Raw genomic sequence first — 27,339 nt, forward strand, 5'->3', positions numbered from 1 at the left:
AACGAATTAAATGAAATAAATCAGGAAACACCTTAAGAGCATGTCGCATTAGTTCTGTTATTAAGTGCAAAAATCTGATTTTTATATAATAGAATAGATAGATAATAAAGATATTTTCTTAAATTAGTATATATAATTGTGCATTATTCATTAAATATTAATTATAATATTGTAATATAATTATAATAAAGATGATTAAAAGTATTATTATTATTATTATTATTATTATTATTATTATTATTATTATTATTATTATTATTATTATTAAAAATGATTAAAAGTATTTTTAATTGACAATTGATAAGTAGTTTAATAATGCATTAAATATTGATTTGATATAATTATAATGAAGATATGTTCCTAAATTAGTATAATTATATATTATTCATTAAATATTAATTATAATATAATTATAATAAAGATATTTTGTATAAAATAATTTAGAATAGAGAAATGTGTATTCATTTTGGAGGGAAAACGGAGTCACGAGGGATCGACACCTCACCTTCATTAGTTGGGAGAAAACCCAATTTTAGTATATTAAGTAGATGACATTATTTCAAAATATGTAAAATAAAATAATAAAGTACACTTAAATTAATGTGCAAAATAAAATAAATGTGAAACTTAGATAGTAGCAATCAAACATGAATAGCAATGGTTGTCTTTTGTCCCAAGGTACTATATTAAATTGTGACTTAAATTTATAATTATTAGTTAAAAAATTTACAATTATGTATTTTTTATTATTTTAGTTAAAAATAATATATTTTGATATTATTTTTTAGGATGAATGAAATCAAATTTTGATAATTTGAAACAAAATTTTAAATGTTTTATGTCTTACTTCTTTTAACAAAACTTCAACAACTTATAAAAGTTAACAGAATAGATAGTTATAAATAAAAGTGATAGACAAAATTAAAAATTGCAATAATAATATTTTGGTGATAATTAATTACGGTCGGGTGAAGAGAAGGTGGAAGGAGAAGAAAAAAATGAGAAAGGAGAACAATGTAATATAATAATGACGATGAGATAATACCAAGTACATGTACAGAGAATAATAGTAAGAAAAAAGTGTTTGATATAGTAAGGGAATATAATAAAAATATAAATTAATAATTTTAAAAAAATAACAAAATTAAAGATAATTTAAAAAATTAAATATAAAATTAAAAAAATTAAAATATTTTTTATCAATTGGAATTATGCATGAAGATATATAGTATTTTAAATATGAATTTTTATCTCGACTTCAAATTAAATACTATTTAAAATAAATAACAAAACTTAATAACGTTTATAAATAGTTAATTTGCAAATAATATTTCAAAATTTTGATTTTGATTTTGTTACCCATAATAACAACATAATAAATTTGTTTAATATCTTATTTAATTTAAATTTATAAATTTTATACATTCTAAAAGTTAATTTGATAATTTGGGTAAAAATTTTAAATGCTTTATGTCTTACTTCTTTTAGCGAAACTTTAACAATTCATAAAAGTTAACATAATAGATGGTTATAAATCGAAGTGATAAACAAGATTAAAAGTTGCGATAATAATCATTGGTGATAATTAATTACGGTCTGCTGAAGAGAAAGTGGATGGAAAAGGAAAAAATGAGAAAGGAGAACAAGGAAATATAATAATGGCGATGAAACAATGACAAGTATGTGTTTAGAGAATAATAGTAAGAGAAAGAATAGTGTTTAATATAGTAAGAAGATATAATAAAAATATAAATTAATAATTTTAAAAAAATAATAAAATTAAAGAAAATTTAAAAAATTAAAAATAAAATTAAAAAAAAAATAAAATATTTTTTAACAATTGGAATTATGCACGAAGATAAAGAGTCTTTTAAATATAAAATTTTATCTCAACCTCAAATTAAATACTATTAAAAATTAAATACTATTGCGCCACCTTTGTGCTGCCCACTCTCCTTCTCTCGTTGTTGGCTGCCTTCTCACCGGAGACGCCACAAAGCCACCACCGCCCGTGGCTCATCTTGATTTTATTCCGCTGTGTCACGGCCTTGGACACACTCCAACGCTACCGTGCCGGCACTCGAACTTACTCAACCTCTTGAGCTAAGACCAAGTCAGCCTAACCCTCAATACTTAGCAACAAAGCTAAGAACACAAGAGAACACAAGAGAAAGGAAGCTTTGGTGAAAGAACACTTTATTGCTCAAGTGTGGTTACAAATGATTCACACACACCCAAACTCTAACTCTCACCCCTATTTATAGCCATCCACCTCCTCAATAGATGGTTAGGATTAAATCTAATCAACGGTCCAGATTAATCATCCAGAACCTTCTTTACAAATATCTATCCTACCACAACTCTCTAAATGTTTCTAAATTATTCCATACCACTCTTTATACTTCTATATACATCTACACTCTTCTAGAATACTCTATGACCTTCCAGAGTCTTCTAGAACCTTCTAGGGTATTCCGGGACCTTCTAGGACATTCTAGAATGTTCCAGAACCATCTAGAGTATTCTCAAACACTCCAAAAAACTATACAAACACTGTTAAATCTAACCCTCTAAAATTTACCGTGACATTCTCCCCCACCTAATGCGCAGACGTCCTCGTCGCGTTCTGTTCATGATAGTGCTCTAGGTGTTCTTGGAATTGCCACAGATCTTCGCGAGTTTCCCAGCTAGCTTCGGTTATCGGGAGCCCTTTCCACTTGATCAAGTATTGGATACTTGGTGGCACCCCTCTTCGTCGCACGATGCGATTAGCTAAGATCTCTTCGATTTCTTTATCAAAGGATCTAATTACCACGGGCAGAGCGCGACTTGAGTCACATCTACTTGGTTCGTCTTGGTCTCCATGATATGGTTTAAGCATACTCACATGGAAGACCGGGTGGATCTTCATAGAGGGAGGGAGTTGTACTTTGTAAGCAACCTCCCCAACACGTCCAATGATCTCAAATGGCCCTTCGTATTTGCGGATTAAGCCCTTATGAACCTTGCGAAAGGTTTTGAATTGTTGTGGAAGAAGTTTGATCATTACCTTGTCTCCCACTTGATAGCATGCATGCCTCCTCTTCTTATCTGCCCATTTCTTCATCCTCTTGGCAGCTTTGTCGAGGTAAGAACGAGTGACATCTGCTTGTTCTTCCCATGACTTAATCATATGATAAGCTCCAGGGCTCTTTCCTGAGTAAGAGGAAGAAAGAGAGTGAGGTGTAAGCGGCTGTTGTCCAGTCACAATCTCAAATGGGCTCTTCCCTGTAGACTCGCTCCTTTGCAGATTGTATGAGAATTGAGCAATGTCTAGGAGTTTTGTCCAATCCTTCTGATTAGCGCTTACAAAATGCCTTAAGTAACACTCAAGTAAGGCATTCACTCTCTCAGTCTGCCCATCGGTTTGAGGATGGAAGTTTGTTGAGAAATGAAGCTCCGACCCAAGGAGTTTGAACAGCTCTGTCCATAGTCGTCCTGTGAAGCGTGGATCTCGATCACTAATGATGCTCTTAGGCAATCCTCAGTACTTCACCACATTCTTGAAGAATAGTCGTGCTGCTTCCTCTGCAGTGCAGTCAGTAGGGGCAGGTATAAAGGTAGCATACTTCGAAAATCGATCCACTACCACGAGAATAGATCCAAACCCCTCGGACTTCGGTAAGGCAGAGATGAAATCTAGAGAGACACTTTTCCACGGTCGCTCTGATGGAGGTAGAGGTTCCAACAACCCACTTGGTGTCTTGTTTTCAATCTTATCTTGTTGGCACACAAGACAAGTCTTTACATAGCTCTCCACTTCATCTCTCATTTGAGGCCAATAATAAGAAGATTCAATGAGTGCTAAGGTCCTTCGCTGACCTTGGTGACCAGCCCATTTGGTGTCGTGGCATTCTCTTACCAACTTCCTTCTCAGATTGTCCCATTTAGGAACGTATAGTCTTCTCCCTTTTGTGTAGAGAAGGTCGTTTTCTAACCAAAATCTTTTGGTCTTACCTTCTCTAGCCAACTCCACCAACTTCTTGGCTAATGGATCGTGATGCAACCCTTTCTTGATGATATGCATAATATCTCCTTCCACCATAGAAATGGCCGCTAACTCAGCCTTGCGACTCAGCGCATCTGCTACCACATTAGTCTTGCCTGACTTGTATTCGAATTCGAAATCAAACTCAGCCAAGAAGTCTTGCCACCTAGCTTGTTTAGGGCTTAACTTCTTTTGAGTTTGGAAGTAGCTTGTAGCCACATTATCTGTCTTGACGATGAAGTGTGAACCAAGCAAGTAGTGACGCCAAGTTCTCAGACAATGCACCACCGCGGTCATCTCTTTCTCTTGGACAGTGTATCGCCTCTCTGTATCATTCAACTTGCGACTCTCAAAGGCAATAGGATGTCCTTCTTGCATCAAAACTCCTCCAATAGCGTAGTCAGAAGCATCAGTGTGGACTTCAAACACCTTTGAGTAGTCGGGTAGTGCTAGTACTGGTCCTTCTGTGATAGCAGCCTTCAACTCATCAAAAGCCTTTTGATACTCTTTTGACCATTCCCAAGAGTGGTTCTTCTTGAGAAGATCAGTTAATGGTGCAGCCTTGGCAGAGTATCCCTTGATAAACCTCCGATAGTAATTAGCCAACCCAAGGAATGACCTCAATTCAGATACCTTGTTTGGAGGTTCCCACTCTTTGATAGCCTTCACTTTTCCTTGATCCATGCAGAGAGTTCCATCTTTAATGATGTGTCCCAAGAAGTGGACTTCGTCCCTTGCAAAGGAACATTTTTCCTTCTTCACATATAGGTTATTCTCTCGCAAGATCTTGAACACGGTTCTTAAGTGTTCTACATGTTCCTCCAAAGTATTGCTATAGACAACAATATCATCCAAGTAGACCACTACAAACCGATCAAGGTAAGGTCGAAAAATTTTGTTCATCAAGGTACAGAAGGTCGCAGGAGCATTGGTCAAGCCAAAAGGCATCACCAACCACTCATACGATCCATACCTTGTGACACACGTGGTCTTAGGTTCATCACCATCGGCAATTCTCACTTGGTGATATCCTGACCTCAAATCTAGCTTTGAGAACCACTTGGCTCTACCAAGTTGATCAAACAAATCGGCTATCAAAGGAATGGGGTATTTGTTCTTGATGGTTACCTTGTTAAGTGCTCGATAGTCGATGCATAGTCTCAATGAACCATCATGCTTCTTTTGGAACAAGACTGGTGCGCCATAAGGTGCCTTCGATGGACGGATGAACCCAGCATCTAGCAAATCCTTGAGTTGCTTCTTCAACTCATCGAGTTCTGGTGATGCCATCCTATAAGGTGTTGAGGCGGGCGGCTTTGCTCCTAACTCCAATTCAATCTTGTGGTCCACTTTCCTCCTAGGTGGTAGTTGTTTTGGCAACTCGGGAGGCATCACATCCTTATTTTCTTCAAGGACTTCCTTGATTTTGGGAGGAACGTCTTCTCTTTCGGATGTTGACTCCTCTTGTAATAGAGCCAAATATGTAGTTTCTCCCTTCTTGAATCCTTTCTTGAGTTGCATGGCAGACAGTATCGATTGTCTGCCAACTTTAGAGACTGTAGGGACCATGCATGGAGACCCTTTCTCTATGACGCATACTACGTCGTAGTATGGCATAGGTATTATATTTGCTTTCCTTTGTAAATCGAGTCCAATGACTATTTTAAAATCGTCCATGGGTGCTACTGAGAAATCCACAAGGCCCTTCCAAGAACCAAGAGTCATCTCAACCCCTTTTGCTACTCCCTTAAGGGGTTCACCCTTGGTATTCACGGGTTTGAACCAGCCATTCTTTTCGGTGATCTTCAACCCAAGCCTCTTTGCTTCATCAGGCGTGATGAAGTTGTGTGTAGCACCAGTGTCGATCATAGCCATGACGGGTTTTTCATTGATAAAGGCTTTGACATACATCAAGCCTTTCTTTTCTGTAGTGCTTGCCTCTTTGCCCTTCACAGCATTCATGTGTTGGATAGATCCAACACACTCAGTTACTTGAGTTTGAGCTTCTCGTTCCTCGGCGATAGATGCCAAAGTCCCTAGCTTGGAACAATCCTTCATTTGGTGTGGTCCCTTGCACACGAAGCATCATCCTTTGGGCATGAAAGCCTTTTTCTTTTCTTCGTACTCTTTCTTTGAAGAGTATTTTCCTTCCTTCTTGATTGAGAAACTCTTTCCCTTGTCTCCCCCACCTTTAGTAGAACTAGGCTTGGAGGATGACTTGGGTTTAGAGTCTCCCCTATGATACTCAATGAGTGATTCGGCCACCACGATGGCCTCATCGACATCCTTAACATTCATTCTTTGTAGTTCTTGCTTTACCCAAGGTTGGAGTCCATCAATGAAGAAGAACAATGCATCCTCTGATGCTAAGTTGGGGATTTGAAGCGTGAGAGTAGTGAATTCCTTTACGTAGTCGCTAATCGTACTCTTGTGCTTCAACTCCCTCAACTTCTTCCTTGCTTCATAAACCACATTCTCAGGGAAGAATTGTCTTTTCAACTCCCTTTTGAAATCTTCCCATGTGGCTATGTTGCAAGTACCCTTTTCCATATCTACGTACTTTCTTCTCCACAAAGTAGCATTATCAGAAAGGTAGAGAGCTGCAGTGCGTACCTTTATTACTTCTTCAACCACCCCTTGGCCTTCGAAGTACCTCTCCATTTGCCATAGGAAGTTCTCCACCTCGCGAGCGTCCCTTACGCCCTTGAACTCCTTTGGCTTGGGGAGATCAATCTTTGTCGTCTCCCTTATAATGGTTGGTCGAGATTTTGCCTCCTCGAACCAAACTCGAACTTCCTCAAATAGCTTTATGGAATTCTCAAGCTTCTCTTCGATTTGGAGCATGCTTTCTTTAAAAGCATCTAGTTTTCCTAACACGTGAGCCTCGAGGGTCTCCTTATCATGTTCTATCCTTTGGAAACGCTCATCCATAGAGGATAGAACATTCTCCAACACAGAAACTCTCTCTTCTAGGAAGTTAGAGTCCTTACCTCTAGGCTCACTTGAAGAACGGACCTTCTTGCCTCCCCATTGAGAAGGAATAGCATTCCTTCCCCTTTGAGACTTAATATGCTCCATGGTGATACTAGAAGCCATACCCACAAATCACTTGTGCTCCCTCTCGAACCTTGCTCGGATACCAAATTGTCACGGCCTTGGACACACTCCAACGCTACCGTGCCGGCACTCGGAATTACTCAACCTCTTGAGCTAAGACCAAGTCAGCCTAACCCTCAATACTTAGCAAGAAAGCTAAGAACACAAGAGAACACAAGAGAAAGGAAGCTTTGGTGAAAGAACACTTTATTGCTCAAGTGTGGTTACAAATGATTCACACACACCCAAACTCTAACTCTCACCCCTATTTATAGCCATCCACCTCCTCAATGGATGATTAGGATTAAATCTAATCAACGGTCCAGATTAATCATCCAGAACCTTCTTTACAAATATCTATCCTACCACAACTCTCTAAATGTTTTTAGATTATTCCATACCACTCTTTATACTTCTATATACATCTACACTCTTCTAGAATACTCTATGACCTTCCAGAGTCTTCTAAAACCTTCTAGGGTATTCCGGGACCTTCTAGGACATTCTAGAATGTTCCGGAACCATCTAGAGTATTCTCAAACACTCCAGAAAACTATACAAACACTGTTAAATCTAACCCTTTAAAATTTACCGTGACAGCTGGTAAGCTTCGGGGATTTTTTTTATTTAAATTAATTAAATATATTATTTACTGAAATCCTAAGCAACGTTATACATCTTAGGAAATGTGATCCTATTCAAATTAAACATGTATCTGGAATACTTTGTCATCAAAATATGGTACAACAAAAAAATTTATATGTTTCGAATGCTATTGAGATATAGCACAAACCAAAAATTAAGTGCTCAATATTCAAGATATGCGTGTAAAGAAATTGGGGTAACAGTATGCAAGATATATGCGAATAGAAATTAATTAACTTTTTTTTACAATAATTTATTTTAATGGAATAATAAGAAATTATAAAAAAGAAGTAATATTTTAGTGTAATTCAATTATAATGTTATGCATTTGTCATGTTAATTTTCTAGATATATTAAAGAATGTTATATTGAGTAACATGGGACAACATAAGACAATAAATTCCAAGGTGATAGAGAAAGTTACATATAAATTTTTTTCAACATTGCTGAATGAAGGGTTTACTAACAAGCTATTTTGGTTCGAAGCTGATCAGCATGTGAGGGTAACATTTGGTGTACATACTAGGCTAATGATGTAACATGTGATGAAGTGGTATGCTACGGTTCGTGACGTAGGTGGTGGTTGTGGACTGTTCTCATCGATCTTACAGGTAATTCCGTTGGAGGTAAGATCGATTCACATCACCCAGACTAGATAGTGTTAAGAGGATGATAATGAGTCTGATTCGGATTTTGTTGCTAAAACCGGGTCGTCCAACAAGAGTGATTCGTCTAAGGAGTATGTGTCGAAGATTTCGACTGGTGAGGGTGCTCGATTTTTCCTTCCTCCTCTTTTGGCTATTCCACAATTATCAGAAGCTACAAGCCATTATGACACTCCAAATTCGGACACAATGTTACTGGATGATCGGTTCAACCTTGGCAACAGGAAAGATTACAATATGGATGACAGTGTAAAATTTTGGGTGGGCCATAGATTCAGGGGTAGGGATGCTATTCTGATGGCAGTGAAGAACTACAACATTCGAAAGAATGCTGAATACAAAATTTTGGAATCGAATAGGCTGAAATACCATTATTGGTGCAAGCAATTCTTTGTTGAATGTCCATGGAGTCTTATTGTAACACTTCGATAGAATTTGAATTGCTGATAAATGTTGTCCTTTGCCCTTTATGAAATTTACAAGTAAATGTTGATTATGTTAAGATGATGAAATCTATGAGTAGTTTTGTAGGGAGGTGCGTAGGTTTAGGGCAACATACCCCTTAACTTAAGTAACCATCAATTTCTTGAGCAATTAACTATGATAAAAGTTTAAGCGCAGTTTTTGATTTAAAGCCACACAATTCTTAAGAAGCAACCCTAATTGATTCTATGTCACTTATCAAAATTAGTCTCGGACACTCAAAGAATTATGAGAAGGAGTTTCTAGCCTAATTCTAAATATTAACTCTTCCAAGATAATAGAAGAATTATGTAACGATCCAGTTTTCAGTATGTCTAGATCATACTAGAAACTGAGCGCTACCAACTTGTCTTCCTAATTATTATCTATTATTTATTATATGAGCCTGATTCATTGTTAAAAGCGTAGTTATTTTGAGAGATACTATATTTTTTTAATATTTGGATTAATAAACAGGATCATTCATAATCAATTCACAAATAATAACATATAAAATAGTTATAAAAATCACACTTATATACATCTCAAGCAGTTAACAACATTCAGTTATCCAACCTTTATTAGAGTATAGATCTTAGTTAGAACACCCCTAAAAATACCTAGATAATAACTATATATATATACAACATCCCAGGTTCTGACCTGTTCAAGAAGTCCCTAAGTTGGGGCCCAAGCTAGCCTAGACTCTATAAGCATCTCATCCCTTTTAACTACAAAAGCGAGGAAATGTACGTTCTAGGTCTTCAAAAGTCGGGTCATGTTAAACGTCATCAAAAGGCAGAACATCATCTACTACTCCTTTGCACAATCATATGTTGTCATAGGGCGTCTCACTAGTACTCCATCAAGTAGCCACATAACAGGAGCCTCGTACAAAGGATTTAGGCTAAAGTTTGTATTCAAACAGGGTGTAGACGTTGGCTGGTCTCACAGTATTTACATATCAACAGCAAATATAATTCATCCTAAACTCGGAAGACTACCTAGAGCGGAATTCTCTTTGCGAAACGATCATCATTAGATTACGAAAAGGTACTCTTGCATCTATCTGAAAGGGGAGAGAAGGGGTAAGAACTGGAAAGTTCTTAGTAGAGTCGGGCTAATAGTCATGTTAATCGGCTCCATCGTACTTTTCAAACAGTAATATACTTTACAGAAGATAGAGGAAAGCAAAGAAAGCAGATAAACAGAGAAGCAGAGAAAACAAAAAGTAGAGTAAAAATAGAAAAATACAAGAATAAAGCACAACACAAAGAATATGCAACAAAGAATAATGTGCACACAACAATGATGCATGTTTAATCCTAATACAGGTAATGAGCATATTTGTCGGTTACATACCTGCTTCTGACGTTACTCGGAGTCCTTTGACCAGGTAAGGTTTCCCTGTTGGCATTTTCCATTGTAAGAGTCCTTTGACTTGCGGGACAATCCACTAAAAGAGTCCTTTGACTTGCAGGGCAGCACTGGCAACCCACTGTAAGAGTCCTTTGACTTGCAAGGCAGAACTAGTTAACTTATGTCTGCTTAACACACTCACGGTAAGAATCGTTTGATTTACAAGAGCCCACATACACACACTCACTGTAAGAGTCATTTGATTTACAAGAGCATATGCTAGTTATGTATGTTCTCGATACTTTTGTAAGAGTCCTCTGACTTACAGAATAGCATTATAGCTAAGTATCCTAGGAAAGCGTTCTAAGTGGTCACACCACCATCTATCTGACTGCCTTCTCGCAGCAGATGAACACATAATAAGTGTTTTACTCATCATTCTCTTTTTCTTTTTCCTCTTTTTTCTTTGCCTCTTGTTTTGCTCTTATTTCTCTTTTTAATGTTTGTATATATAGCTTATGTCAATTTTGGTATAAGTAGTCAACCTGTCCCAAGCAAAGATTCATTAAGTCTATGCTGAACCAATATGACTTTTCATATAATACCTAACCCTAATCCCAATTCAAACACTAACTATATTGTTCCTAGATCGCTTCTCTAATAACCATTAATCTTTGTCATTAAAACTTTACCAATTTTTTCTTCGGTTTTTATCTTTTTTTCAACATTTTATCTTTCTTTTATCTTTTCCTTACTAATATGTTATTACCACTCCCTAAATGTTTTATGAAGGTAATTATGAGATTCTGAGCTTAAAGAGTTGTCTTTCTTAGTCTTTTACGAAAAATTACCGTTTTGCCATTATTTTTAATAAAATATTATTATTAATCAAATAATATTATTTAATATTTTATTATTATTTTTGAACATTTTCCATTTCACCCAAAATTTTATTAAATTGTATTTTGACCCTATAACTTTTAATATTTATACTTTAACCCCTTAAATTTCTAATATTTATACTTTTTTCCCAGAAACATAAAAATACTTTAAATATCTCTAACACCTTAACTATCTTTATCATATTATTTTCTTAACCAATTTTAGTTTGCTTTTATTTAATTCTCTATTTTTATGTTATTTGCTATTGAAATCCTAAATTTTGATTGTCTGACTAGAACAATCATTTGACTATTGTTTGCTTAATCCGTTAATCCTCGTAGGATCGATACTCACTCACCTGAGTTTATCACTTGGTATGACCCGGTGCACTCGCTGATAAGTTGTGGATTGTAAAATTCGGCATCAAGTTTTTAGCGCCGTTGCCGGAGATTAATCGTTGTTAACAAACTACCAATCAATTGGTTACCTAGATTAGACCTTTTTAATTTCTGTTATTTACTACTTTTGTTTAATTTCTCCCTGGGAATTTAAACAATAGCATGTCCTCATGCTAAATCCAAGGTAAAGAGTAAGGTAAGATTAAAGTGGTGGAATGTTATGCAATGCAACCTATTCTAAATGCAACTACCTAAATGAGTCATGCAATTCTAATTTATTCACTCATATATAAAGCTTACATGTAGTTAAATTAATTCACATTCTCAAGGAATCATATATATACATAGCCAACCCTTAAATAATAAAGCACTTTTGCAAATGAGATGGGAAAGAAAAATATTTCACAAACTTGCAAAACAATTAGTAAATTAAGCATAGATATATGTTGATGAGTTATTGAACCCCTCACTGGATTTTGTGTTTACTCTCTAGTCACTCAGTGTTTATTGGGTTAATCACTCTATTATTCTTTTTATTCTTACTTTCTATAACTTTGTTCTTCATCTAACCAATCAACAATTATAGAATATAGACATATCAAAAATCATGAGGTCTTTAATTAAGGTTGTAATGGGACCAAGGTAAAGGTAAGGATATATGTATAAGGTTAAGTGAGCTAATAAGTGAATCCTCAATTAGACTAAGATCTCACCTAACATACATACTTAGTAAAACAAAGCTACTTTACCTATTTTCCCATCTTTTCCCACTTTTGGTGTTACATGCTCATGTTTCAATTTTTTTATTTTTTTATCCCATGTGCATTGCTTTTATTTTTACATTTGGGGAATTCTTTTGTATCCCCTTATTCATATGCTTGAAAAATAAATAACTCTCTTTTTTTTTTAACTGAATGCACATGGTAATTCTTTCAATTTGATTTCTCATGAGCATGCTTCCCAAAAAATTCTCATTTTGATTTATTTTTGTTCTTTTCAACTCTGCTACCTTTTGTTTTTATCATCTATGTTCCCAATAGGTTTCCCACATTTCAAACTATACAAGATTTTCTATCTTAAGCTAACCAAGGATTCAACTTGGGATTTTTATTTGTTTTTCTGCTTAAGGCTAGTAATGTGGTTTATAGAAAAAAAAGGGATTTAAAGGCTCAAGGGGGCTAACAAAGGTGATGTAAAAGGTAGGCTATTTTTGGGACAAGTGGGTTAAAATCAAATAATGGCCTCAATCACTTTCTTGGTATGTATCTATATTCTACAACTGGACATATAGATTAAAACAAAGTAAAGAACATCAGAATAAAAAGAAGCAAAACACACAGGGATGAAATTATGGTTTGAATGTAACCATATAATTAATGCTCAAGACTCACAGGCTGTGTGTTCTCTAACTCAAACATCATATATCATTCATATATGTTATGCAGGTTTAGTTAAAAATTCCCATTATTCTCATAAAAAAATTATTTAGGGTGGCCTTTAAGGTTTTAATGTTTCTCCTTGATGAAATGTTGTTAACTAACTAACATGTAATGCTATATATACAAGGTGTGTGGATTGTTTTAAATCTGTTAAAGTCTCTAGTTTACTTCCTTTCTATATTTTCAATTTAAACTAAGCTATCATATGCTAAAAGGGTAAACTATACTAATTAATCCACAATTTCTATAACTACTAGATTAGAATTGCAAGTTAAACTAAATAACTAAAATATGAACTAAAAATGCAGAATGCAGGAATAGAGTAAAAATACATAAAAGTAGCAATGTATAAGTACTCAGAAAAAAATAAAAATAAAGAGAAAAATACAGAAAAATATCCAAAATAAAAGAAAAAGAGTCTGTAGTGGTTCACCAAAATAATACGCCAGAGATGGCGACCTCCCCACACTTAAAATGAAGCATCGTCCCTGATACTCACTCAAGCAGGGTGTGAAGGGGTGTCATCACTAGAAGGGATGGTAGCTGGGGTCTCTGTGGTGGTGACTGGCTGAGGGTCTGACTGCTGTAGAGGAGGGGCTGTCTGAATGGGATCTCGGGGTTTACAGCCTGAATATGATGCTCAGCCACCTGCTGTGATGCGGCCTGCTCTGTGCCTGCTTGCTCGGCCTCCTGAGGTGGGATGGTCTCTGCCTCGGGCGCATCCGTCTCCTCCTCAGATGCCTCGGATGGTGTGTCAGGCTCGGAGGGGATGTCGCTGGATCGTATCATCAGCTTCAGGTGCTCATAGCGTCGCTTGTTGCTACGCTCCATCTGGTCAAGCCGTCGAAACAGGCGGTGCACTAGATGATAGATGGGCTCTGGGGCAGGTGGAGGTGCAGTGGTGGTGGCAGGTGTGGCTGTGGAGGAAGAGGGGCCGGTAGAAGGTGTGGCTGTCTCAGCAGTGGCAGTCAGGAATGGAGGTTTGTAGCCCAAGGCCAGAAAGTTCCTGCTGTGTGGGATAATCTTCTTGCATTCCGCAGCAGGTGGCCTCTCATCAGCATCCTCCCAAGGCACGTCAGCTCGACGACCCAGCTGTGTAACCAGATAGGGAAAGGGAAGAGTGCCTCGGACATGGACCCTGGCCATATAGTGCCAGATAAAGCGTGGTAGGTACAGGTCCTTGCCCTCCATCACACACCAAAGGAGGGTGATCATAGCGGCTGGTATCTCAGTCTCGTGAGTACTCGGCATAATGTAGTTGCTGAATATCTGATGCCATAGCCGAGCCTCATCGTTCAGGTAAATTCGCTTGATCCCCTTGGGCATGGTGGTGTTCTGACCCATGATCCAAGGAACTGTCGGGTCAAGGGCGATCCTCGCCTTTACTGCATCCCAGTCAAATCACATATAGCGCATATCCTCCTCAACTTTCTGATAACCGTCTAGCTGATCAGATTTAGGCAGAAGCTTCAGAATATCTTCAATTGCCTCCTCAGTAACCAGAATCTGCTTTCCTCTGAGGTTCACTGCATCTAGGGAAGTTTTGAAGTAGTTGCGGTAGAATTCCCTAACCCAAGATGCATTGACCTCAGTCAGAGGTCTCTCCAGGAAGAACCAGCCTCTTTGTTTAATTTGGTCAGAGGTGTACTGCTGGAGTTCTTCTGGGATCTTCAGAGTTCTTTCCAGGTATAGGTTCCCGGATGTTGCAAACACCGGATACTTCAGCTCACAGTATCGATTTGCAAATTTTATTGGATCAGTGGCAGGAAGCAGTTGGTCAGCCTTCTCCTGCGGGGTAAAGTGTTTCTCCCGCCAGGAGGCATCATGCATTAGATCTATGATGGACATAGATGAATCTCCTCTTTTACGTTTGCCAGTGGTAGCCTTTCCTTTTCCCTTTCTCTGGGATTCAGACATCCTGAAAAACAGAAAACCAGGATATAATAAAAATAGGAAAATAAATAGGCAAATAGTCAAAAGAAATACAAAGTGGCAAAGGAGAATTAAAGTGAGGTAAATGAGTTAAGTGAATGTGCATTAAGGATTGTATAGGAGTGAAAAGTTTGAAAGGAAGAATTTACAATCCAAAATGTAATAGAAGGCATGTTAAGTAGGAAAAATTATCAGTATGCCATGGTTAGAAAGTTAAAAGAAAGTGAAAAAACCAGAAAAGAGATTTTAAAAGGTGAGTCTGGTTAGAATTGAAAAAGAGTGTCAGAAAATTAGAATTAGTGAGTTAGTGAAAAATGGGTTAAGGTAAGTGGCATAAGGATAAGTTTTCTAAGTAACAAGCATTCACAATTAGAAGCGATAAGTAACTCAAAACCAAATAAGGAAAACAAGTGGATGATGATTCAGATAGATATAGAAATAACAAAAATAGAATCAAACATCAAAATTGCAATTTAGAACCAGGAGATCAAAGAAAATAAGAATGCATGCCTAAGCATTCATGAATTGGTTTGGTGAAATATAAGGAAAGCACAGTTGAAAATGCCAAAACCAAGACATGAAGGGAAATATTTTACAGAAATTTGGGCAACATTCCGGCTAAAATTGGACTGTCCCGGAAAATAAACAGCAATCAAATAGTTCATATGAATTAAAATTTAAAGCTTGCAGTTACATATAAGGAATATAATCATGAAAAATCAATGTAGAGAGCAGCAATATACGGGAGAGTACAGCATATGAACTAACATTACAGCAGCAGCAGGATTGCGAAGACATAAAGCAATAAACATAAACAACGCAAATAAACAGACCTAAATCCATTAACCACATCCTAGGCTACCTAACAACTTAAAATCCACTACAGCATGCATATCTAACTAGCCTAGACATGAACATAAACAGAAAAATATGAACTAACTATGGATAGATAAAAGGGTGACGTTCTGCGGAACCTGGGAGGCCGTAGAATGAGATTGGGCAGAAAGGTGGTTGGCGGTGGTGGTGATGGCGTTTGGCGCGGTGGCTGGCGATGGTGGGGACGGCGGTGCGGCTGTTCGGGGCAGGGGAAAAAGGGGTAATGGGGGATATGGGGGGTAGGGGAAGGGGTGGTGGTGCTGGTGGATGGGGGGGCGCGGCTGGGGCGGGCGGTGGCGGTGGGTGGTGGTGCGCGGAGGAGCAGTGGCGGAGAGGGGGGGAAAGAGGAAGAAAGAAGGAGAAAGAAGGGGAGGGAGGGAGGGGGGAAAGGTGGCGGCGGCGTCTGGGAGGTCGGTGGCGTCTGGGGGTGGCGGTGGTGGTGACTGGGTGGTGGTGGTTGGTTTTGAGAAGAGAGAAGTGAGGGGAGGGGGTTCAGGGGGGGGGGGGGCGATAATAGGGTTTCGCGTGACCTGGGGGGGTTATAAATTTGAATCCACGCGGTCGCGTGGGGCAAGCGGTCGCGTGGCTGGTGCGAAATGGGGGGTGACGCAATCGCGTGGGTCGCACGATCGCATGGAAGGGATAAAAAGGGGTAGGACGTGATCGCCTGGGGAATGCGATCGCGTCACTGGAATTTGTGCTAAACGCACGAATCCAGCGTCGTTCCAGCCCAACTCTCTGTCTCCTTTTGGGATTTGTGCAATCCATGCGACGCGATCGCGTCGCTCACGCGGTCGCGTGGGATTGATTGTGTGCAAGTGACGCGATCGCATGGGGCATGCGATCGCGTGGGCCATTTTGTGCTAGATGCACAATGGCCGCACGATTTCAGCCCAACTTTCTGGACGTTGGATCCTTACGCCGATCTCTAGGTCACGCGACCGCGTGGATGACGCGGTCGCGTGGGAAGTGTAGTTCGCCATTTGACGCGATCGCATGGGTGATGCAATCGCGTTGCGCACCTTTTTTTTTTCCAGAGTGCAGAATGCAGTATGCAGAATGCAATGCTTAATGTGAATGCTATGCATGATTCCAGGTTCAATAAAATAAAAATAAAATTCAAAAACAAACAAAACTAAACAAAATTAAAATTGCAAAAGGAACGATCATACCATGGTGGGTTGTCTCCCACCTAGCACTTTTAGTTAAAGTCCTTAAGTTGGACATTGGAAGAGCTTCCTGTTATGGTGGCTTGTGTTTAAATTAATCCAGAAATCTCCACTAATGCTTGGAATGCCAATAGCCTCTGGGGTCCCAAACTAGGCATGTGAAGCTTCTGAGCAGCTTCAAACAGATTTTCAAGCTCCCGGGGTGATGGATATCAGAATATTTTTCAAGATCCCAAACTTTGGTTCTAAATCCGCCTTCGTTTTGATCTATATTTTTCCATCCGGGCGGTTTAGAAAGTAGATTCTCACCATAGTGACTGAACGTTTTCCGAGATCCATTCAATTGAGCATGATACCAATCCGTGCATTTCGATTTGAAGTGTGGAACCTTATCGAACCTTGTACACCAGCTCTGAGTACGAGCCATTTCCCTCTTACTCTTAAAGCCACAGAGAGCTCTAAGCTGGCCATCTGTTTCAAGCAAACCATATTCAAGTGAAAAAGTAAAGTTAAAGGTTAAGGATTGTACCCACTTGAAGCTTGTATTGGGCGGTAATGGCTTTGGGGTAGGTGTTTCTGGTGGTTCTGTAAGTTCTACTCCCATGTGCTCTTCTATGAATTTCTCCACTTCTTCGCAAGATTCTTTAAATGCATCTGTATCCTGGTCAAAGTCTTCTATGTTTTCCTCATCACTTGAGTCATAGATCGGAGGTTGAGAGAAATCTACATCTGCATCATCTTCGTACTTATTTGGGGAAGATTCTTCGATATCAGAGAATTCACTTGCGGATGCAAGTTCATTACTAAGAGAGCTTGACTTGTGACTATCATCATCAAGGGAATTTGTGTCCTGGGTTATTCCGTCTAGTTCTTCATAAACGACTTGCCTTGGGAATTGTGCAATATCCTCCTTAGCATCAACTGTAACGTCCTTGATGGAGTTCTCCTCAACTCTGGATTCCCATGGAGGTTCAGCGTCTCCTAGATCTTCAACCAACTCTTCTTCTTGTACAATGACAGCTTCTTCTACTTGTTCTAGTACGAATTCATGCTCTGTCTTGTCCACTGGAGTTTCTAGTGTTTCATTCATGCTACGCTCTTCATTAGATTGTCCACATGGGGCTGTGGTTGGTCCTTGAATGTTCGCGCGTCTAGAAGCTAATTGAATTACTGCTTGCTCCAGTTGTCGAATGGTTGTTTGAAGTTTATTTACTGTTGCCTTGAGGCGAACCTCTGATTCTCGGGGTGATGGATTTGGACATGAAACATAGGGAAGTGGTGGTGCTTGGGAGTGATTGTAGATATAGTTTCTAAACCAACAAAAATCCCTTTCGTGCAAACGTTTTGGTTGTCACAAGTAACAAACCCCTTAAAAATTGATAACCGAAGTATTCAAACCTCGGGTCGTCTTCTCAAGGAACTGCAGGGAAGTATTTTCTTATTATTGGTTATGGAGATTGTAAAATTGGGGTTTCAAGAATGAGGAACGAGTAATTTAATGACAAGTTAATTAAATGGCAATTAAAATAAATAAATAACTGTAAAGCAAACTTTTGGCAAGGTATGAGAAATTGGAGGTCCTATCCTAGCTATCCTTATCAATGATGATGATGGTTGAATCTTAATTCCACTTTGTTAACCCTTACTAAGATAAAGGAAGGTCAAGGGATTAATTGGGTTGATCTTCGAATCCTATTTATTTCCTAAGAAAAGATTGGGATTATTGAAGTTCAATTTAATTAACAAAGATAACAATTATCAATCACATTTGAGTTTGATAACTCCTGAGTTACTGATTTCTTAACCAAGACCAAAGAGAGAAAAATAAATCTACTTGGAATAAAAATGTCTTTAGAGTAAAAGCAACAATAGCATAAATAAGAGAAATAAATATTAAACTGAAATACCTCAAATAACATTAATAAAAGAGTGATCTGCAACATGAAAGGATTCATAACGTAACTTGCAAAAGTAAATAAAAGGAATATTGAACCTAATCAAAAGAGATAATCCTGAAAATGAATAAAAATCCTAAATCTAAATCCTAATCCTAGAGAGAGAGGAGAGAACCTCTCTCCAAACTAAATCTAATTCATGGAAAGTAAAAATTGGCGAGCTCTCTTTGAATGGATGCATTCCCTCACTTCATAACCTCTGGTCTATGCCTTCTGGACTTGGATTTGGGCCAAAAAGGGCTTCAGAATTCGCTATGAGCATTTTCTGCAATTTCTGGTGCGTGGCCTCTGTCACGCGTCCGCGTGGGTCACGCGGTCGCGTCGTTCGGAGCTTTTCCTTGCCACGCGGTCGCGTCAGTCATGCGGCCGCGTCGCTGTTGATTCGCGCTTGGCATGCGTCCGCGTCGCCCATGCGATCGCGTGGATGCCAGTTTCTTCAGAAACTCCGTTTTGCGCTTTCCTTCCATTTTTGTATGTTTTCTTTTTCATCCTTTAAGTCATTCCTGCCTTAGAAGTTCTGAAACTACTCAACACACTAATCACGGCATCGAATTGAAATAAAGGTAATTAAAATAATTAATTTAAAAGCATAGGAAACATGTTTTTCACATACATCACATAATAAGGAAGGAAAAGTAAAACCATGCAATTAATATGAATAAGTGGGTAAAGGGTTGAATAAATCACTCAAACTAAGCACAAAATATGTCATAAAATATGGGTTTATCAGAATTCCCTTCGGTACTATGAAAGGAGTTCCAATTCGATTGCCTTGTTGTTTTTATCTATGCAGAATAACAAGGAAAAAAGAACCTCTTCACTATGATCCTGAGATTGAAAGAACTCTTTGGCGATAAAGGAAGTAAGCTAGAAATCAAAGAGTTGAATAAGAGATTGAAGAGAAATTTGAGCAAAATATGGCAGAGAATAACAATGCTAATACCCCTCCACCTAGGAGAAATCTTGGTTGCTTTACTACTCCTAATTCAGGGAGTTGTGGAAGTAGTATTATGACACCTACTGTTAATGCCAACAATTTTGAGTTGAAGCCGAAGCTTGTTACATTGGTGCAACAAAATTGTCAGTTTAGTGGGAGTCCACAAGAAGATTCGAATTTATTTATCTCTAATTTTTTACAAATTTGTGACACTATCAAGACAAATGGTGTCCCGGCTGAGGTTTATCGATTGTTGCTCTTTCTTTTTGCTGTGAGAGACTGGGCTAAGCAGTGGCTAGATAATCAGCACAAGGAGAGCATAGCCACATGGGAGGACTTGGTCACTAAGTTCCTAACAAGTTATTCCCATCTTAAAGGCTGACTAAGCTTAGAACTAATGTTTAAACCTTTAGATAGCATGAAGGAGAGTCCTTCTATGAAGCTTGGGAGAGGTACAAAGAGATGCCCAGGAAGTGCCCTCTGGATATATTTGCAAATTGGATCCAAATCCAAATATTTTATGATGGGATCACCCTCGCCTCTCGGGTTTCATTGGATAATTCGACTGGAGGCTCTTTACATATGAAGAAGACTATTGATGCAGCACTAGAGTTGATTGAGATGGTAGCCAACAATCAATACCTCTATTCCTTTAAAAGATCAATAAGAAAAAGAGTAATGAAGTTAGATGCTTTGGATACCATCTTGGCTGAGAATAAAGTCTTGTCTCAACAAATAAATACAATTACTCAATACTTAGGAGGAATGCAAGTCTCAGCAATGAGCTCTTAAGAGAATTCCTATGGTGTAGGTAATGGATCATCTCAAGATGAAGGCATGGAGTATGGATATTCTTCCCTGGAGTAAGTGAATTACATGGATAATCCTCCAAAGCCGCCTCATAATGGTCCCTTCTCTAAGACATATAACCCTGGATGGAGAAATCACCCAAATTTTAGGTGAGAAAATTAAGGACAGAGGCACCATAATTTCAACAATAGCCATCTATCCACCCACTTCAACTCCCAGCAAAACACTTTTAATTCTCAAAATCAAAACCCAAATAACCATCCTCAAAATCACTCTCACCAACTTCCACCCCCACCCAACCATCTCAAAACCCTCAAGGTTTACTAATCTTGAGCTTGCTATGAAAAAACTCTCTCAAGTTACACTCTCATTCCTGGAGGAAACAAGAATCAACTTCCAGGAGCAAGGTGCTTTAATTAAAAATTTGGAGGTGCAACTAGGCCAAATTACTCAACAACTAGCCAAACCCACTCAAATACTCCCAAGTGACACAATTCCAAACCTAAGGGTGGAGTACATGGCCATTTATTTGAGAAGTGGAAAAGTGGAAAGAGAAACCAGGAAGGAGGACTCCACGACAATTCAAAGGAAACAGGCTCCAGAGGACATTATCCCTCTAATAGAGCACGTACAACCCACTCCAGAGGACCAAAAAATTCAAGCTTCAAAAGATACATCCAAAGAGAAGGTCCAAGTGCAAGAGTACAAGCGTAGGATTCCATATCCTCAAAGGCTCTAGAGAGAACAAGGAAAAGTAATACTCTAAATTTTTGGAGATATCCAAGACACTACATATGAATATTCCCTTCACAGACGAACTTGAGCAAATGTCCTTATATGTTAAATTCATGAAGGAATTATTGTCCAAGAAAAGATCCTTTAAGGGTGGCCAAACAGTGGAGATGACTAAGGAGTGTAGTGCAATTATTCAAAGGAAGTTGCCAACAAAAAAGAAATATCCAGGGAGTTTTCAAATTCTCTACATCATTGGAAATACCACCTTTGAGAGAGCATTATGTGATTTGGGGACAAGTATTAATTTGATGCCTTTATCCATGATGAAGAGGTTACAAATTCAAGAGTTGAAACCCACAAAAATAGCTCTACAACTTGCAGACAAATCAATGAAGCTTGCAAATGGAATAGTTGAGAATGTCTTGATCAAAGTGGAAAAATTATTCCTCCCGATAGATTTTGTTATTCTTGACATAGAGGAAGATGAACATGCCTCCATCATCCTAGGGAGACCTTTCCTAGCCACTAGAATAGCCCTTATTGATGTTGAAAAGGGTGAATTAATGTTGAGAGTGCATGATGAGCCTTAAGTTTTTCATGTTTTCAAAATCATGCATCATGCAAGAGAGGAGGAGACTTGTATGAAGATTGAAAAAAAAAATCTAAAATTGAAAGAAGAACCTGATGAATCACTACTAGAGACGCCTCTTTCATGCATAGGAAGAAAAGAAGAAAAGGAGGAGGTACAGCAAGTTGGAATTTCAATTGAAAGTAACAGGAACATGCAACCAGAGCCTCCCTTTACAATCAATAAATCCCCTAATGTCAACCCTAAGCTTGGTGTTGGATGTGCATCAAATAAAGAGGAAGCTCCCAAGAAGAAAGTGCCTAGAGGGTGGAGGAATAAGAAAATTCTTACTAAAGACTTTTCACCCGGGGATAAAGTGGTGTTATCTCACCACCCCTTGTCATCATATATAGTGAGTAAAGTTCTTTCTCTTGAGCATCTTGAGCTATTCTATGAAGGCACAGGAAGGAGATTCAAAGTGAGAGGGGAAGAGATGAAGCACTATCAACCTCCACCTAAGCAAGGAACAACCGTCAAGCTAGTGACGTTAAAGAAGTACTTGTTGGGATATAACCCAACATTTGGTATTTTCTTTTCATCCCTCTTTATTGTTTTGTTTAAGGTTGCATATGTTTTCATGGACTAAGTTTGGTATGCCACACCAAATTTGCATCCCACTGGGTACTTGTCCTAGTTTCACAAGGATAGTATCAAATTAAGTTTCGTGTTGCCACATTCACCATGCAAACACATTATCAACCCCATTATGTTACTTTATTTTTGCTTCTATTTCATTCTATTTTGATTTTTTTTCTTTTAATTGAATAAGCTTTTGCATTACTTGATTTTTTACTTGATAATCTTGTTTATACCTATTTCTATCACCATTATTTCTTCTTTTCTTTGTTACTTGAGGACAAGCAATCATTCTGAGTTTGGTGTTGGAGGCTATGCTCTACATAGCCTAAAAGGTGCTGACGAAGAAGAATATGATGAAGAGAAAGTGATGAGCAGATAATTTATACGCTTTTTGGCATTGCTTTAGGTAATTTTTAATAAGATCTAGCTACTTTTTAGTATATTTTTATTAGTTTTTATGCAAAATTCACATTTCTGGACTTTACTATGAGTTTGTGTATTTTTCTATGATTTCAAGTATTTTCTGGCTGAAATTGAAGGATCTGAGCAAAAATCTGATTCAGAGGCTGAAAAAGGACTGCAGATGCTGTTGGATTCTGACCTCCCTACACTCAAAATGGATTTTCTGGAGCTACAGAAACCCAATTGGCCCGCTCTCAATTTTTTTGGAAAGTAGACATCCTGGGCTTTCCAGCAATATATAATAGTCCATACTTTGCCCGAGTTTTGATGACACAAACTGGCGTTTAAACGCCAACTTCCTGCCCTATTCTGGCGTTAAACGCTAGAACGGAGTTACAAGCTGGAGTTAAACGTCGAAACTGGCACCAAAGCTGGCGTTTAACTCCAAGAAAAGTCTCTACATGTGAAAGCTTCAATGCTCAGCCCAAGCACACATTAAGTGGGCCCGGAAGTGGATTTCTGCATCATTTACTCATTTCTGTTAACCCTAGCTACTAGTTTAGTATAAAAACTACTTTTAGAGATTTATTTTAATGTCTTTTGACCATCTTTGGACATTTAGTCCTTAGCCTTTTATCATTGTACACATTTGGAGGCTGGCCTCACGGCCATTCCTGGACCTTCATCACTTATGTATTTTCAATGGTGGAGTTTCTACACCTCATAGATTAAGGTGTGGAGCTCTGCTGTTCCTCATGAAATAATGCAAAGTACTATTATTTTTCTATTCAATTCAAACTTATTCTTATTCTAAGATATTCATTCACACCCAAGAACATGATGAATGTGATGATTATGTGACACTCATCACCATTCTCACCTATGAACGCGTGCCTGACAACCACTTCCGTTCTACATGAAAACGAGCTTGAATGCATATCTCTTAGCCTCCTGGTTCACGATCAGAGTCTTCGTGGTATAAGCTAGAATTATTGGCGGCCATTCCTGAGATCCGGAAAGTCTAAACCTTGTCTGTGGTATTCCGAGTAGGATCTGGGAAGGGATGACTGTGACGAGCTTCAAACTCGCGAGTGTTGGGTGTAGTGATAGACGCAAAAGGATCAATGGATCCTATTCCAACATGAGTGAGAACCGACAGATGATTAGCCGTACGGTGATAGTGCATTTGGACTATTTTCACTGAGAGGACGGACGGTAGCCATTGACAACGGTGATCCTCCAACATACAGCTTGCCATGGAAAGGAGTATGAATGATTGAATGAAGACAGTAGGAAAGCAGAGATTCAGAAGGAACAAAGCATCTCCATACGCTTATCTGAAATCCCACCAATGAATTACATAAGTATTTCTATCTTTATTTTATATTTTATTTATATTTAATTATCAAAACCTCATAACCATTTGAATCTACCTGACTGAGATTTACAAGATGACCATAGATTGCTTCAAGCCGACAATCTCCGTGGGATCGACCCTTACTCACGTAAGGTTTATTACTTGGACGACCCAGTGCACTTGCTGGTTAGTTGTGCGGAGTTGTGAAAAAAGAATTGAGATTATGAAAGTGTGTACCAAGTTTTTGGCGCCGTTGAGATCACAATTTCGTGCACCGAGTTTTTGGCGCCATTGCCAGGGATTGTTCGAGTTTGGACAACTGACGGTTCATCTAGTTGCTCAAATTAGGTAATTTTATTTTATTTTAAGCTTTCATTTTTTTATTTTCAAATTTTTTTTTTTAGAATTTTTAAGAATGAATTCTAGAGTTTCATGATGATTTGTTGAAGTCTGGCTGGCTGTGAAGCCATGTTTAATCTTTTGGACCGATGTTTCAACTTATTATCACAAGAGCTTGTTGATTTCTATTAACCTTGTTGTTGAATGCAATGAACTGCTAAAGCTTGGCTGGCCATTGGCCATGTCTAATGTTTTGGACCGAAGCTTTCCCTGAAAGCTTGGCTGGCTAATAAGCCATGTCTAATTCTTGGACCGGAGTTTTAGACTAACATTGCATGATTCCTGGAATTCTCATTAAGAATTTTGAATTCCTTATTTTCTTTTTCCAAATAATTTTCGAAATTTTTTTATAAAATTTTAAAAATAAAAAATAATTTGTGTTTTTTGTTTGAGTCTAGTGTCAGATTTTAAGTTTGGTGTCAATTGCATGTTTTTCTTTCTCTTGCATTTTTCGAAATCTTATGCATAATGTTCTTTGTTGATCTTCAAGCTATTCTTGATGATTTTCGTTGGTCTGATCTTTAAACTATTCTGTTTGGTGTCTTTTGTTATTTCTCATATGCATTTTCAAATTGTTATTGTCCCTAGTACACAAACTTCTAAGTTTGGTGTCTTGCATGAATTATTTGTTTTGATCTTAATTTTCCATGTTTAGTATCATTCTGTTGTTTTTCTTTCTCATCATTAAAAATTCAAAATTTTTTTTCAAAAGTATGTCTTTTCAAGTCAATAATACAGAGAATTGAAGATTTAGAACATACAGCAGAGGAATTACAGAGAAAAAGCTGGGCGTTCAAAATACCCAGTGAGGAAGGAAAACTGGCGTTTAAACGCCAGCCAGGGTACCTAGCTGGGCGTTAAACGCCCAAAAGGGTAGTATTTTGGGTGTTAAACGCCAGAATGGATACAATTCTGGGCATTAAACGCCAGAACAGATACCATTCTGAGCGTTTAACGCCATGATGGCACAGGAGGGGAGATTTTGTTTTCAATTCAAATCTTTTTCAAATCTTCAAAATTTTTCAAAATCAAATCTTTTTCACATCATATCTTTTTCAAATCACATATTTTTCAATTTTTTTAAATATTTTTGAAAATTCCAAAATGATTTTCAAAATATTTTTCTTATTTTTATTTCATATTTTCAAAATTAATGCTAATATTTAATATGATTGATTCAAAAATCTCAAGTTGTTACTTGCCTATTAAGAAAGGTTCAATTCTTAAATTTTAAAAATCATATCTTTTAGTTTCTTGTTAGTCAAGTAACCAACTTTAATCTTCAAAATCAAATCTTTTTAAATTGTTTTTCAATCATATCTTCTCAATCATATCTTTTCAACCACATCTTTTTCAAAATAATTTTCAATCATAAATTTTGATTTCAAAATCTTTCCTAACTTTTTTTTTATCTTTTCAAATTTGATTTTCAAACCCACCTAACCACTTTTCTCTCTAATTTTCGAATTCTAACCACTTTTTCAAAATTCTTTTTAATTATTTTAAAAATTTTGGTTTTATTTAAAAATTTGTTTTCGAAAATTCTTCTCCCTCCTCACCTTTTTCTATCTAAGGACTAATACTCCCCGTCTTTTAGCAATTCGGACTCACTCCCTCTCTATAAGTTCGAATTCTCCTCTCTACCTCATCCTTCTATTCTTCTTTTACTCTGACACCTCAAGGAATCTCTATAATGTGACATAGAGGATTCCATACTTTCTTATTCTCTTCTCTTTCATATGAGCAGGAACAAAGACAAAGGCATTCTTGTTGAAGCTGATCCTGAACCTGAAAGGACCTTGAAGAGAAAGCTAAGAAAAGTTAAAGCACAACTCTCTGAAGAGGACCTGACAGAAATTTTCGAAAAAGAAGAAGACATTGCAGCCAAAAACAACAACAATGGTGGAGATGCAAGGAAGATGCTTGGTGACTTTATTGCACCGTCTTCTGACTTCTGTGGAAGGAGCATCTCAATTCCTGCAATTGGAGCAAACAACTTTGAGCTTAAGCCTCAATTGGTTTCTCTAATGCAGCAGAATTGCAAGTATTATGGACTTCCATTGGAAGATCCTCATAAGTTTTTAGCTGAATTCTTGTAAATCTGTGACACTGTTAAGACCCATGGGGTTGACCCTGAGGTCTACAAACTTATGCTTTTCCCTTTTGCTGTAAGAGACAGAGCTAGGACATGGTTGGACTCACAACCTAAGGACAGCCTGAACTCTTGGAAAAAGCTGGTCAATGCCTTCTTGACAAAGTTCTTTCCACCTCAAAAATTGAGTAAGCTTAGAGTGGAAGTCCAAACCTTCAGACAGAAGGAAGGCGAATCCCTCTATGAAGCTTGGGAAAGATACAAACAATTGATCAGAAGGTGTCCTTCTGGCATGCTTTCAGAATGGAGCATCATATGTATATTCTATGATGGTTTGTCTGAACTGTCCAAGATGTCATTGGACAACTCTGCTGGTGGATCTCTTCATCTGAAGAAGACACCTGCAGAAGCTCAGGTACTCATTGAAATGGTTGCAAATAACCAATTCATGTACACTTCTGAAAGGAATCCTGTGAATAATGGGACAAAGAAAGG

At 37.8% G+C, this 27,339-nt stretch overlaps 2 non-coding genes across 2 annotated transcripts; both read right to left on the bottom strand.

Annotated features, from left to right (window-relative positions):
- Nucleotides 1–20,226: 20,226 nt before the first annotated feature.
- LOC148577853 (small nucleolar RNA R71) lies at nt 20,227–20,333 on the bottom strand. The gene has a single exon (XR_015903713.1). It is a non-coding gene; the product is annotated as a small nucleolar RNA R71 (small nucleolar RNA).
- Nucleotides 20,334–27,034: 6,701 nt separating this feature from the next.
- On the bottom strand, nt 27,035–27,138 carry LOC148577854 (small nucleolar RNA R71). The gene has a single exon (XR_015904344.1). It is a non-coding gene; the product is annotated as a small nucleolar RNA R71 (small nucleolar RNA).
- Nucleotides 27,139–27,339: the final 201 nt, after the last annotated feature.

Source organism: Arachis ipaensis, chromosome B1 (assembly GCF_059453495.1).
Source record: "Arachis ipaensis isolate K30076 ecotype BB chromosome B1, ASM5945349v1, whole genome shotgun sequence".
Classification (NCBI taxonomy): domain Eukaryota; kingdom Viridiplantae; phylum Streptophyta; class Magnoliopsida; order Fabales; family Fabaceae; genus Arachis; species Arachis ipaensis.